At 44.3% G+C, this 15,343-nt stretch overlaps 1 protein-coding gene and 1 non-coding gene across 3 annotated transcripts in view; both read left to right on the top strand.

The window, feature by feature from the left end:
• Positions 1-15,343, top strand: part of BMPER (BMP binding endothelial regulator) — a 215,849-nt gene that overhangs the window by 89,971 nt on the left and 110,535 nt on the right. The gene's annotated exons all lie outside the window — the stretch shown is intronic.
• Positions 11,043-11,181, top strand: LOC129068947 (U4 spliceosomal RNA). The gene has a single exon (XR_008528971.1). It is a non-coding gene; the product is annotated as a U4 spliceosomal RNA (small nuclear RNA).

The following is a 15,343-nucleotide window of genomic DNA, read 5'->3' on the forward strand; positions in this document are numbered from 1 at the left end:
AACTGGACTCCGGAGTCAGCCTACCTGGGTTTGAATCCAAACTTCTCCAGCGATTAGCTGTGTGACTTTGGACACGTTACCTAACCACTCCGTGCCTTCATTTCCTCATCTGTACGGTAGGGCAATGATATTAATACTTCTGTGTGGGACAAAAATGAAATGGTTTGTTCAAGTGTTTAGGAGAGCGCCTAGTGCATAGCAAGAGGCGTGCGAGCCATGTCTGTTCAGACTGCTGTGATGGGTGAAGCGGACCCAGGCCTCCGAGAGACTGACTCATAGACGGGGGGGGGGGGGGAGGGGAGCGAGGGAGGGGAGCGAAGGATGCTCGGGGGCCCGGTGCCTGTAAGCACCGGTGGATACAGACACTCCAGCCGTCGTCGCTGCTGTGATGGCACTAACTACCGATGTCCCTTTAGTGAGACGCAAAGAGCAGAATCACAGGAAAGTTTGGTTAATCCTAAGAGGGGAGCTGCACCATCCCTTTACGGTTGAGCACATGAAAAAGGTGACTGATTAGTGTCATACTGGGTTTTCTCTGTCATCTGATCATTCTGACCAGAAGGGGCTTCTGTGGAAGATGGAGCGCTCTCACCCTGAGGGGCTGAGCAGGGGGCATGTTCTCGGAGTCTGGGGCCGCTAGCCCCTGCTCCCCGCAGGCCAGTGTGGCTGAAGCAGAGAGAACTGGGGTGCTGCTCCCCCTCAGGAGCAGTGCTCCTGGGAAATAACACATGTTCCTATTAGCAGGAATAGAGGCATTTTGGGAATAATGGCTCGGGAGTCTCACTCAGCTATGACATTACGGAGTTAGCCAAAAGAGAAGAAGACAGGAAAAATGAGAACACTGTAAACTTTTAAGGTTTTTAAAGAAACCTCAGTCAGGATCATAATCTATTCCCTGATCATATTTATTGCACCAATGAAAACTTATGTTTGGGTGGCATTTATCATTCATCTCACATTTTTTTTTATCCTTTCCCGGGAAAATAATGGGATGTTTGCCAATAACCTTACTGAAATAAAGAGACAGTGTGGCTCAAATAGCCTTTGATCCCCAGTGACTACATAAAACAGACCTGGAAGGGTTTTTCTCTGTGATTGGTTCTTAAATAATCACGGCACAAGATCATAATCACTTTACTTTCTTTCTTGAATGTTCAAACCTGTTTAATGCAATGCCTAAAAAATTTCTCAAGTGAATTGTTAAATGCCTTGGTCTGAAATTTGCAAAAATCAGCTTTCCCTTTTCTTTCACAAGTGAGCCCTCCGTAATTTCTCTGATTACTGACTGCAGTTTAAGATCATGTCTGCAATTTCTCTTAGTTCCTGGGGTGAAATTCATCTGGATCTGAACCGAGACTTGCATTTCTTTAAAGTGGTAGGGTCTTCTTTGTCACCTCACCTGAGATAGATGTCATCTTCTTCATGCTGCATTGTCCTCTGTTGTTCTCACTGCTCCAGTTTTTATCCGAGCTGCTTTTACCTCTCACAGAGCCTCGGGCCACCTTGCAACTCTCCTGCCGAACCCATGCGTCCAGGAAAAGCCACGGAAAAGCCATTGTGGGGGCGGGGGGGGGGCGGGAAGGAGCAATGGGCAGTTCGTCACTTAATGTATATTTCTTGCAAATTCAGGATTTTCAGGTAGAATGTTGCCGTTAGTCACTGTTGCTATTGTTCTATTATCAGTGACAGAAACCAACTTAATTTTAAAGCAGAAGACAATTTGATATTAAACCCAGAAGGGATGTGAGAGGCTTTCCTGAGACCGGGTGGAGCTGGAATTGGAAGATAGTCAGTGTCCCCGCGGCACATGCGGCAGCTGCTCCACTGAAGTCCCCCACTGACTGAGTCTGGTGAGTTAGTCAGTGGTCTCATATCGCAGGCCGATCATGTGCACTTGGGGAAATTCCAGTTCAGTACGGAGGAGGTGGCTCTTAGAATCAGAACGCTTTTAAATGCTGCCCTGTGATGCTAGCCATTAGCCAGATTTGAAAACCATGGAGTGAAGCAGTAACTTGCAAACTTGAACCTTCTGAAGTGCTTGTTAAAAACCAGACGGCTGGGCCTCGCCCTCAGAGGTGCAGATACAGTAAGTCTGGGGCGAGCCTGGGAATGTGCATTTCAACGCGTTTCAGGTGATGCTGGGGCTGCTGATGGGGCTCCGAGAACCACTGGGCAAAAGGGCGAGCCAACTCGCGATCAGCCTGGAGGCCTGCGTGTCTAACTCTCTTCTTGTTGTTTCTGACTCTGTAACCTCTATCCTGGGAGATCCTGGCTCTCCTCCGGGGAGCCTCTACCAAAGACGTTTCAGCTTGTCATCAAAAGCCAGTAGTTGAGTTTTATGAATAGGTATTGAGCAAGGGGTACATTTATCTCAGTTTGGCTTAACAGCCACTACTTGTCTTGTCACTGCCAGTGTCCAAAACCGCTGTCTGTGGCCTGTGGCCTGTAGCCGGAGCTGCATTTATGGAGTTCAAAGTCACCAACCACATCCAGTTTGCCATTCCACCTTCCTTGCTAGGAAAAACACAGAGAACATACTGGTTTGAAGGTTCTAATTATCAGCTGTAGAAAAATAGGTTGACTTCAAAGAAGAGACCTGGGAATATAAGGGAACGTTTCCTCTCTTAGCAACCAAATGGAAATATGCTCCTTCCGCTCCTCCACACCTCTACGCCCTAAAATATAAAAGGAAAGCTCACCTTTAGCACAGATGGCTCTGTTTTATAACCTCCAGACCTTTATTCAGAAAGCGTGTGTACGAATCTTAACTGTCACCTTCGAAGGGCCCTGGCGAAATTCTGCACACCTCGCAAAAATTTTGGGATGCAACCAGACGCCCAGACGTGTGCCTTGTTTCATTTCCAGTCTAAATGTGGCTCACACTTGTTCTGTGCCTCACGCTTCTGACCCTTTTGATGCAGCTCCGCTGCGACTTCATCACAAGCACTTCCTGAGACGGTCCGTGCTCCGGAGGAACCTTGCTGCGGAGCAGTGTCTCCTGGGAACTTGTCTTGCTTTTCCCCTGTAAATCTGGAAGATGAAAGACAAATTCCCAGGAGGTAAAAATCACAAAACAAAACCTGAAAAAGAAAGAAAGAAAGAAAGAAAGAAAGAAAGAAAGAAAGAAAGAAAGAAAGAAAGAAAGAAAGAAAACATGATATGGTTTTATGCCTGTCTCATGCTGAAATTGAAAATTACGTTTGATTCACAGAGGGGTCAGACGGGTGAAAACGTCATTTTGCCACAGGAAAACCCCTGGTGCCTGACCCACTTGTCAGTGCTCAGGATGGGACAAGGAAATGCAGGTTTGCAGAGGACTGAGGAGCAAAAGCTCCCCCCTCACCATGGATGATCTGCTCTGTAACCGATTTAGTGGCTCCCTGGAAGATGTCGATCTTTGGGGAATCGAGGTCTTGTTTTGGAAATGAGTGGCTCCCAGGATTGCATCACGGTGTCTAGCATATAGCTTTGGAGAAAAAGAATGTCACTCCCCTTCTTCAGCTTCCAAAGAGCTTGTCTACAGTGGAGACTTGGGTTTCAGTTCTTTCATAAATCACATGGTACAGGCAGCTGGGATTAGGAGGAAGCTGTACGTGTTAGCAGACCGAGAGCCATTCTTTGGTCAGGGGACAAGATCAAGGACTCTATTTGTTAGCCAAGGTTGACTCTGGGCTCAGTCTCTCCCACTCAGATTTTACCTCTGGGAGCCCAGAGGCATTAAAAACATGTCTCTCCTCTCTGGTCTGCATAATTTGTACTCTCAACCTCAATAAAGTCCTTGGAGGGTGAGCTCATGCAGCCTTCGTGGAAAGCTGCCTGACGTTGCTGAGTTTAGTCTCCGCCTCGGAGTGATGTCACAGGCACAGATGCATCCTTCTCATAGTTGAGGGAGTTCAGGGAGCAAGGACCACTCACCTGTTCATTGATTCAATTACGTGGAGCTCTGCCATGGGCTGGGCCCCTGCGCATGCTGTGGGCGCTGCTGTGCGTAGGAGCCACGTGGTTCCTGCTTCATGGAGCCATACTGGAGAGTGACAGCAAATCAGCTGGCAACCACAGGACAGTATAGTAAGGACCGTAAAATGCACGAAGCAGTCCAATTAGCAGTGGCTCTGCCCATGAGTCACTGGTGCTCAGAGACTAGCAGAAGGTGCCAGTGAGGCTACCGCAGGAGGGGAACTGACCGTAGTCTTGGGAGACAGGGAGATGCTGTTCTTTAAGATTTTCTGGAAGAAGTAATAACCAGACTGCAATCTGGACAATAAATGGGGATGTGCCAGTGGAAAGGAGCATTTGGATGGGAAGCAGACAGCAGGTGCAAAGGCTCAGGGACCAGAGAAAATGCGAACCATGCTAGAGGCGGTGCGGGAGGGCCGGAGTGGACCGTGGAAACAAGAGGTAGATGGAAGTGGTTGAAGGTTTCTTTGCCGACTTTTATGCCAAGAGCAAAGAGGACCACCAGGAGGTTTAAGCAGTGATGCACCTGACCAGACCTGGACAATGGACTTGAGGGGAAGGATCACTGGACTGAATTACCCAGAATTATTTCCTGGGGTGACATCTACTGACTCCCATCAGACAAGAGTCGCAGTCGGTTACGGGCAAAGTGAGGACAGAGAAGGCAATTAGGAGCACGCTTTGCAGGCAGCAGGGATCCTTCCGTGGCATTTTCCCATTTATAGATGCATCTTCCCCATAACTGCATCTGTATTTCCCCAGAAAATTAAAAATCAAATCATCTCTCTCTAATGAGTGCTTTTCTTTAAAAAAAAAATCAATATATATGCACATACATGTGTACACCCACACTTGCATGTATTTTATAGTCATGCATGTGTGCAAAGAGAGGTTTAAGATAAAGAAGGGGTTGGGTTCACTGGCACTTTCCATTCCAGCATGTCAGTTGCTTCATCGGAACCCACGTTTGCTATGGAGGGAGGGGCTCCCCCAACCTTAGAGCAGTGGAATTGCAAGCTCGAGGAAGAAAAGGCTCTCGATTGGGACAGAGCTGAGGGAAGTACGGTGAGAACAATTTTTAAATGTTTTGAAACTTTTAGACAGACATTTTAGGATGACTGTCTTTTTCACATGTGTTGCCACCATTCACGTCTCTCATCTCCAAATTTTGGAGCAATACTGAATGGTCATTGTGATCAAGTTTTCTTTTATCTAATGAAGGGATACTCATTTCCTTGTGTGACCTTGTAAGAGCATGTTCTAGTAAACATTCTAGATGTTTAAAAGATTTTAATCTGACATAATGAATGGAAATTTAATAAAAATCAATATTTTTTACACATGACCCTAGGAAGAGCTTTATTTATGGGATTTTATCTATGCCAGGACCTGCGAATGAAAGCTTAGGTGAGGTATTTTGCATAGTTTTCCCAATAATCATTGGAGGTGGGTTCTATCTTTTCAGAGGGAGCATTTATCCTTCTGCTCACACAACAATTAAACAGCTCAGCCAGGACCAGAACCAACATCTGGCTGCAACACAAACCTTCAAAGAATTCGTTGGACAATTGTGATTCTGGCGTTCGTTTTCTATTGTTTTACTGAAGGTACCCGATTACTATTCTTTTCTCACTGGTTGTATTGATGCAGAAACATAAAAGATGTTCAGCGGGTCTCTTAGCGATACTTTGTTCTGGCGGACATGATTATCCTAAGAAGATGCCAAGTTCTCTAAGCTGCTCTTGTCCTTTGTGCATGAGGCCTCTGTTCCTTCTTTCACCCCCTGAATATTTATCAAGTGCTAGACACGGCGCAGAAGTGTGAAACATAATGACGTGTCCCTGCTGTCAGGGAACTTGCTTTCCTGTCGAGTATTGCTGCTCCTGAAAAATGATGACTCGGGTGGGGTACTGGTGGACAAGAGGTAATACAATGAATTCGAGAATGTTGGTGATTGTTCTGCTCTGTGGTGCTTGTCAGCCATGGCGTCTAGAATTTTCTTGGCATTCATGACAGCTGTCCAACTTACATAGAAACTCCTGTCATCTAATGTTGGGTCCTTTAGGGAATCTTTCCAAATTGCATGACTCAGGTAGCTGCTTTCATTTTTGAAAATATTAGAGACTTGCCACTGAAAAATTTCCCTTTCAGTAGGACTCACTATTCTGGTCTCCTTTTGACTGGGCATCGTCCATGAGGGCCAAGTTCTAGGGACCATTTCCCATACTTTGCCTTCTGCTGTCTTGTGCTAGGTTTGAGCAATTGACAGTGAGGAGAGCTGCTAAGGCAACCTCCTTCCTCCATTCTTGTGGCTTCTTAGGGGAGACAAACGCAAGAATTCCCTATGGCTGTGGAGACTTCAAAACATTGGAGACAATCTGAACTCCTTTCTGAAAGTTTTCTCAATCAGGAAACTCCAGCTCAGTATTTAATTCAAAAACCTTTTACAGCTTTGCAGGACATAGAATGGACCCTTGTTATAGCCAGCTTTCTACTGCTCAGTCTGGAAGAAGAAAGAGCCTGCAAAGGGTAATTGAGATCTGGCTTCACTTAACAAGGTTATGACTGGGTGGACCAATCCCTTTAACATTTGCCAAAAAAAAAAAAAAAAAAAGAAAAGAAAAGAAAGAAAAGAAAAAGAAAGGCAAGGGAAGAGGCGGAAAAGGAGCTATCATGTTGGCAAAGTGCTCAAACATCCCTTGCCTTGTCCCAGCATTGCTCCCGAGTCTGTCTCAGATACAGTTGTTGTCTGTGGTAATGATGTGACTGATCACCCTTCTGGGCTTCCCCTCGGATGTCACGTGGGAAGTGCAGTCGGTCCCCTGTCACAGAGGTTGCTATGTGATCAGAGGGGCTTTGAGCCAACTCGGGCTGCGAAGTGAGTGAAGTGAGTTCAGACTGCGGGAGAGAACCACAGAGGGGGGCGGTGGCCCGAAGGAACCTGGGTGGCCCTTTTACACAAAATCACACGACTTTCGAGAGAATACTGAATTATGCTATATGGTGTTACATTTTACCAGGAATTAGGTCGCTATTGTACAGGAAATTTGAAGTGGTCCAAGTTAATTATGTTTAGAATCCATTTTTGATCACATGCAGGAATTTAATAGTGTTTTTGCACCTTTTGTCAAGAGAGAAGGTTCTGTGGAATTTTTTTATTTATTTAATGAGTAGACAGCCAAGCTAAGGGTTAAAATAATATATTGGTTTGTATTTTGTTTTCTGTCAAAGTAAAGCAAAATGGAAAAGTCAGTCATCCTTGATTCCTATGGGTTCGTTTCAAATTGTGCCATTTTATAACCATAGATGAATAGAAGTATGATGGAAACATTCACCTGAATAGATTAGAAGTCTGAGTAATAGAGTAGTTCCTTTATTTTTAATGTATTTTCACTTGTAATTAAATTAATATGTGGTTAAGGAAAAAGTCAAATAGTGCTGAAGGTTAATAACAAAATCAAGAGCTCCTCCCACTTGGTATTCTTTCCCCAAAGCGGCCAGTTCCCATGCTTTCAGTTATTTCTTCTGGTGTCTTTCTCCATACAACACATGTACTGCTCATTGTTGATTCATGGATTTTAAATACTACCTATAGAATTCCTATCATGGCTGATGATTATTTTAGCCCTTTTGCATGTGCTTCTCTTTACTGCCTACTCTCCAGATATGCGACATACTAATAGTACTATTACTACGAATACAAACCTTGAATGTGAGAGCACCCATGGCGATCCCAGGCTCTGCACTCAGATTCTCATACAGCAGGTGCAGGGAGGCCTCACTTTTATGCAACCTGCATTCGCACAAACGACTCCAGTGATTCTGATGCAGGCATCCAAGGATGATTTTGGAGAAACTGGAGCCTAGGTGTTGGGGAAGCAGGATTTCCAGAATTGAGGAGGTTGTAAAGACATAGCAATTTGCAAGCAATGATTCGGGAGTCCTGCTTTAATGACTAGGTAAAATGAATCTATAGACTTCATGCAAATTGTATATAATTATGTAACTGCTGTTCATAAATAGGATTGAAAGTGGTTTATTCACCTGAAACATAACAAACACAGACACCCCCACCCCAAATGGTTTGCCAGCAGAAGCGTAAGCTTTAATTTGACCTTTTAATCAATGCTTTATAATGTCCTTTGATTTCTAAATATGTGTTTGTCTATGTGGCACAGAGGCTCCCAGATGTGACAGCTGGCAGGGGAGGAGGCAGAGGGGAGACTATGAAAGTCAAAGGTGCAACCAGGCAGAAGGCTGGGCATTGGGTAATAAAACCTCCACCGCCCAGCTTCAGGCACACGGTTAGTGCTCAGGGGCTGAGATGAGCTAGAGGGATCCCAGGAGGGTGGCACCTACTTCCAGGAGTCAGGAGGGCACGGTGCTCACACATCAAGGGAGACAAGTGTGGTGTCCTCTTTAGGAACTGCTTCTACACGAAGGACGCTTCTACCCGTCAGCCTGAGGCTCAGGGGCAGAGACAGAGGTGATTCTAGGTCCCGGGCGTCAGGCTGAGAAAACGTTCAATGGTTATAAAGGAAGCTGAGGCAGACGACCAGCCTGGAAGCATGAGTCAATCGGGGTGAGAGGGAGGGTGAGACTAATATCCCTTCCAGGTCCGAGGCATGTTTGTCTGTGGATGGATTCGGGGTGAGTAGGGGAGCCTGGCGTGTGTTCATGTGCTGCTAGTGCCTAAGAGGAAAAGCTGTGGAGATAGAGCGGCCAGGGTATTTCTGACCTACCTGTTAGGCTTCTGCACTTGCTTGGAAGCTGAATCAGGGTTTATCAGTTAACTTATCCTGCTCCAGGGAGCCTGGGAAGGCAGAGCATGCCCAGAACCCCGAGGGGTCAGGATAAAGGCTCAAGAGCACTTGAAGTTTCAGGAACAATTCCAGATTCCCTACTTTGGGCTCAACATTAGAATTTGACCGCCTGGCCCAGCCTCATAAGAAACGCGATCCAGTATCAAGTGCCTCCGGGGAGCTGGGAAGGTGGAGGGCATGAGACTGGTTGGCCCCGTATTTTCTTTTGCCCTGACTGGTCTGGGAACTGTGGTGGTAGTGCGGGTGTAGGGGGAGAGCTTTGGGGCCGCGGCGGGGGGACAGGACCAGGCAATTAAAAGATGACCCTGTTAGACAATGAGACATTTTGATTACTGTCAGTTTTATAAATCACAGGTTCTCCCTTGGATTAATTTCTTCTTCGAGGGGCAACTTTATGCAAGGATCTCTTGAATTTTGAAATGAGGGAGGCTATGGAAACTTCTTGTTCAGCTTCCTTGAGATGAAAATTTAAGCAAGGAGCTACAAATGTCAGGTTGTTGACTTCGGCACAGCGGACACGATTATTGTAAGTCCTGGTTTACTCAAGACAATGAGCGTCTTGTGAGGACAGGCGGCCTACAGTGCATCAGAGGAGGGTTAGCCGGAGCGGCACAGCCTTCACATCGATCGCATCAGATTGATCGTTAAGAACTCAGAGTCCCTAAAATGAAAATGGCCACTGCGTTTATTTATAAAAGTACTTTGTTGGTCCTTTAAGCTGCAGTTGATGACAGATAATGTTTTTAGAGGAAAAAATACAAACTCCGGAGACAGAAGCATCTGCTCTTTCTCAGTCTTGCCTTCTAGGTTTATACCTCACTTCTTACCGACACAAAGGCTGTCTTTTTTTTCTACTGAATACCTGAATATATGGGTGCAAATGACTAATGGGGATTCTTGACAGGTTTGCTGGAACAAAACTGGTGTTTTCAGGCTTTGATGGCCCAGACCCGGCGGGCTCCGTGGGTGGTGGTGAGGGTCCTTTTCGCCCCGCAGCCCGCACGGCATCGCAGCCCACCAAGCGAACTTGCCGGTTTAAGTGACGACGTACAGTGTTTCCCTGAGACCGTGGAGTTCGTTTCTGTGACCCAAACGTGCAGCTCTACTCTGGTTTGTTTTTCCTGTTGTAAGGATGACTTCACAGGAGGTAGGCCTCAAGAATGTGAAAGTCAGTGTTTGAGTCAGTGGTCCCCAAGGGAAGGCCTGGACCCCCAGAAGCCCTTGAGACTGTTTCAGAGCGTTCACGAGTTCAAAACTGCTTTTATCATCGTGTGAGGATGTTCTTTGCCTTTTACAGGGCTGTGTTCACATTTGCACCAATAGCGAGTACCCGTGCGAGGCTCCACGCGGCCAAAGCCACGGCGCCGCAGTGGCCATTGTGTTGGTCCGAACCGCGTACTCTCAGAGAAAAAACCCGCTTTACTTAAAAATGTCCTTGATGAAACTATAGGATGTTTTTATTAAAGCTCACTCTTGCATGCAAAAAATTAGTCTTGCTGAATATTGAAATACAGTGGATGTCTAAAGGAAAAACACTTAGGAGTTTCTTTGAATTGTGAACGGAACCCACCCCTTTTTTTCACAGAATTTCATTTTTACTTGAAAGAATGACTGACAGACAAATTATTTCGACTTGGGCATTTGGTAGACATCTTCTCAAAAATCAAGAAAGAAGGTGAGCACATCACTTTAAAGAAAATGAATGGCAGTCTAAGTTGCCAGTGATGTAATCTGAGCTTTTCTGGGAAAATGAGGATTTTGGAAAACTTCTGTTTGCCACTGTGAGCTTGACAGATTTCTGAGAATTAAAGACTTTTTGAAGATATAAGAAGTGATATTAATGTAATTTTTTGATATTTGATAATGGAATACACAACATTGGGAAGATTTGCTTAAATCAGTGTTTTCCCAAAGGTCAGACCACAACGACGCAAGAATTATGCACGGGAGAAACGCCCACCTAAGCTTAAGATATGGTTTTGAATTCCACATGGTAACCAACCTTTGGTATAGTATCAAAGGAGAATATTCATAATTATCTGAAATGGCTCTTAAAATCTGCCTCTATTTTCTAACTATATATCTAAGTAAGGCTGGATTTTCTTTACATACTGCATCCAAAACAACACATTGCAATAAGTGGAAAGAAACAATTAAGAAAACCCCATATTTCCTATTAAGCCAGACATTAAAGAGATTTGCAAAAAGGTAGAACAGTGCCACTTTTCTCACTAATTCTTTGTTTGTTTTTGGAAAGTACATAGCTTTGCACAGTGGCAGTATTGTAGCCAATGAGGTTTATCCAAGGCACGATTATTGCTAATTGGAAACTATATAGTTATTTATCATAAAAATATGCTACTTATGTTAGCATAATTGATTTTTGTTATTTTACAATGGACAAGTTTTTAAAATTTATCAGTTTTAATTTCTAATACAATAAATATTAATAGATAGATATAAGCCATATAAACAAAAACTTCTTTGGTAGGTTTCATAATTTTTAAGAATGTACAGTGTTCCTGAACCAAAGAGTTTGAAAATGACTGATTTAACTGTTTTCCTCATATGGCCAAAATGAGGACCACATATCTTGTTTAAATATAAAGCAAGTCATTTTCCACTTTCTCCCCAATTTTCTTAGCATTTCCATTGTCCCTTGGTGCCTGTGTGTTTATCCGGAAATGTCTGTGAAATGTCTTTCCTGACTCCCACCTGAAGGCCCCTGACATGTACATTGTCCCCTGGGAGAGGGCACGAACTGCCGGCTCTACCACCTGAGGGGGAAGAGAGGAGCCGTGTGCAGTTAGGGACAAGCCGTCACTGTCTGTTACACCTGGCTAACTCCTTTCTATGGACCGATGGACAGCTGGCTGGCTGGGGACGTGGGGGCGTGCTGACTAGCCCAAATGCTGCTGTGTGAAACCTATCTTAAGACAGAAGTGGAATTTGGAGGAATGTTTATGAGTTCATCATAAAGAATATCGTCAACATGGCGGACTGTTATGCGGGCAATGAAATGTGAATTGTGGAAACTCATGAAAACTGCTTGTTAGGACTTCATGTAGGGAAGGTAGATTACCCAATGGCCTTACAGTCTATCATTACATTGTATCAACAAAAGCTGTACTTGTTTATTGCTAGACACTGGGGATACACTGGTGAACAAAAGACACAGTCCCTGACTATAGATATAGAATTATATATGCATGTTGATGAATTTGAAGGTCATAAGTAAAAATGACAACAGATTAATGGGGAAGCTGCTTCAAATCTCTCACACTTTTTAAAAGAGATATTTTGTTGGCATTAATATTTATTACAATATCAGGGAAAGAGGGGCTATTTCGACCTCTGTCTCTTAAAACACTGGGCACGGGGAAGGGCACTGGTCCTTCGGGCTGCTCCCAGCCTGGCGCCCCTGCCTGGTCCCCAAAGCTCCTGTCTTTCTTTATTCTGTTTATGCAGCTCCTTTGGCCTAACTTAGCCTGGGCTGTCACAGCCTCGCTTGTGGTCCCAGGAGGTCCCACCCAAAGGGAGCTACAGCAGTAAATAAGCCTTTTTCTTGGATCTTCATTTCTGACATTGCCGCCTTCTGAGGATCCTGTACCCATTCTATTTGTGTACAATGTATCATTTTTTAAGAGGCTGCCCAAAATGGAGGGGCATGTTTGCGAGGCAAAGGAAGACAAGAGAAAGACAGGGCTGAAATAGCCCTCAGCACATTCTCCAAACACCCCGTTTAAATACAGGGAAACCACATCCCACAGATCAGCCTGGGGAATTTGTAGCCAGATCTGTTTCATGGGATGTGGGAGGTAGAGTTTTCATACTGTGGTATTTAGAAATATTCCAGAAATGCTAGGCATCGGTAGGGTGACCTGGTTCATCTAACTGGAAAAAGGCTTAGAATTCTTTTTTTTTTCCTATAGTAAAATATGTAAATAGTCTGAAAAAAAAATCAAGATAATCCTGAAAAAAAAAAAAAAGAATGTGAATCCAAAGATAGCTTGAATTGACAGTATTCTTTAAACAAACATGAAAAACCTCTGTCAGAGTGATTTTTGGAACATATAAAAATATAATCCTAAAAATGCATTTGAAGAGCGTATTTTGTAGTATAGTATTTACAGACAGTGGGGGGAGGATTTGGGGAACAGAACTGATTGCTCAATTAAGGGATATTGATTACTCAATATAAGGACTTGTTTAACCAACAATTGTCATCAATAAATTATGCCGAAGACAAAGGACCCTATAGTTGTAGATACTTAGGACAGACGTACAGTCATAAATGAAAGTGGACTAGCATTTTCCAAATTGTGTTCATTATATCACACCAGAATATATTTATGTGCTGTAACAAAAGGGTTCCGTGGTCAAATAAGTTTGAGAAACATCATATCCTATATGATTAACGTGCATTAAAAGATAAGCAAAATCCTGCAATAATGAAACCTATGTGACTTGGTTGAGCACAACATTGCTCATTTATTTGTAGACACCTTGTGTCAGGGAACCCCCTTTGCCCTCTGAGGAGACAGGATTCCCAAGAGAACTGGTTTAGGAAATGCTATAGGAGGTAGTTGAATGTGAATTAACTTTGACAGTTTGGATGGGAAGACTCGGCCAATCCAGACAGTTCTTCCAGGGCCTCTGCAAGGAGACAGGTGAATGCTGGCACGTGTTCGTAAGAAGCTGTCATTGTCTTTGACATCTGGCGAACTCCTTCGAATGCAAAGACGGACAGCCAGCTGGGGTGGCGACAGTTTGCCTGTATTCTGCCTGCTGCAAGTCACCCCTCCCTCTGGACCTCAGATGGATGGTGGTGGCATTGCCCATCAATGCTGTGTTTTACAGAAAAATTAATTTTAAGGAATGGTGAGACAGTGACCTACTCTGTCTGTGGGGTTGCCGCACACATTCCTGGGGAGTGCCAGCCTGTTTGTGGCCCTGGGGCCAGGCAGCCAGGGGGCGGGCCAGCCTGCGTCCCTTTCCACAGCGAGACGAGTGACTCACCCGGCAGCACCAGCTCACGCCCCTCCTTAGGAAAACAAACATTTGCAAGTTTATTTTATGAAATCTGCGTAGAACTTATACAAATATATTGTGACAGCAGCTGTCATACTGCATATATCAAGAAAGTGCTTTGAAACTTTATGCAAATACACAGGCGATGTATACACTACTGTACACCCTGAACACTACTCCATGTGTTCCTGGTGCCAAAAAAAACAGCATGTTCTGCGGCGAACCCAGAGCGAAAGTCACCACAGCCCTGGACCGTTCACAGTCCTGTTCTCTTGGCCGGCAAAAGGCGTTTTGAATAGCTAATCCTAAAGGGGCAAGGCGGGGTGAGGGTGCTGAAGGCGCCATTTTATCAGTAACTTTTACAGGTCAAGTACTGAGGTCAAATACTGTTCTGGGTGCTTTAAGCACATTCACTCATAAAATTTTCACAACAGCTTTGTGAGGAAAATGACATTGTTTAGTAATAAAATAACCGAGGCTCAGATGAAATAAATAGCCCAAGGCCACTCATTTATGGAGCTGGCTGGGATTCAAAAATTAATTTGACCCTAACTGTTTGTAAGAGCTACTATTTAATGACGACTTGCTATGCATCAGGCACTGGGCTGAAAGCTTTACCTCCATCATTTCATTCTTTATATGTGCTCTGTGAGTCTGGGTACTGTTGTTTTTCCTAATTTATAGTTGAAGAAATTGAAGCTTAGAGAAGTTAAGGAACTTTGGTGCAAAGTAGTAAGGGAAGTGCAATCTAGGGTCGGAAGGAACCTTAGCCCAAGGGGTTTGCTCCTTGGAACTGGGGGTTGTGGGTTTCCAGTTCCCCTTCCTGACTTAGAATCTGGAAGCTTTCCTGGTTTGTACTGAGCTTTAAGGCACAGATCTGCTCATGACGTCACTGACTAGGAGTTCATAAACATTTTAAAAAGTCATTATTTTCCATGAGGCTTTTGATTTATCACCCCTTATCTGGAGTTCGGTATCATTTCCACATTCATGGATGATGTTATTTCTACAGCTCTAATAATAGATCAGATTTGGAGTTTTGAGAATATTTCAGTGCAAAGACCTCGTATCTAGGTATTAGCTGAAGGAAATGGCCATTTTACAAAGATGTGCAATTGAGGGTGTTTGAGAACAGAATCATTTAAAATTTTCACTGTGAGCAATTTCGGTGCTCTTGTCATTTCCAACTTTTAAGAATCTTCTGCTCTTTAAAGTAAAACCCATTAGGTCCTCTGAGAATTGTGGATTTTGAATCCTTATCCTTGCATTGTTGCCTGTTTCCCCACCGTGGCACATTTTTTTTCCAGCTGTAAAGAGAGCATCCATTTTCCAGGCAGAATTGGTCCAAGAGAATGAGCTGCTTGGGATTTCAAAGTTAGTCTGCCTGCCAGCGTTTGTGAAGAAGGAGCAAGATCTGAGCTTCATGGCTCTTGGGCCTGGCCAGTTCGGACTCTGTGGGCCATACTCCTTGTCCTAGACCACTGGAAACACTTTCCTGGGGCAAGAGCACAAAATAGTCATTGCCCGTGAAT

Source organism: Pteronotus mesoamericanus, unplaced genomic scaffold (assembly GCF_021234165.1).
Source record: "Pteronotus mesoamericanus isolate MK-2021 breed Mesoamerican mustached bat unplaced genomic scaffold, CSHL_Meso_final contig_220, whole genome shotgun sequence".
NCBI lineage: Eukaryota > Metazoa > Chordata > Mammalia > Chiroptera > Mormoopidae > Pteronotus > Pteronotus mesoamericanus.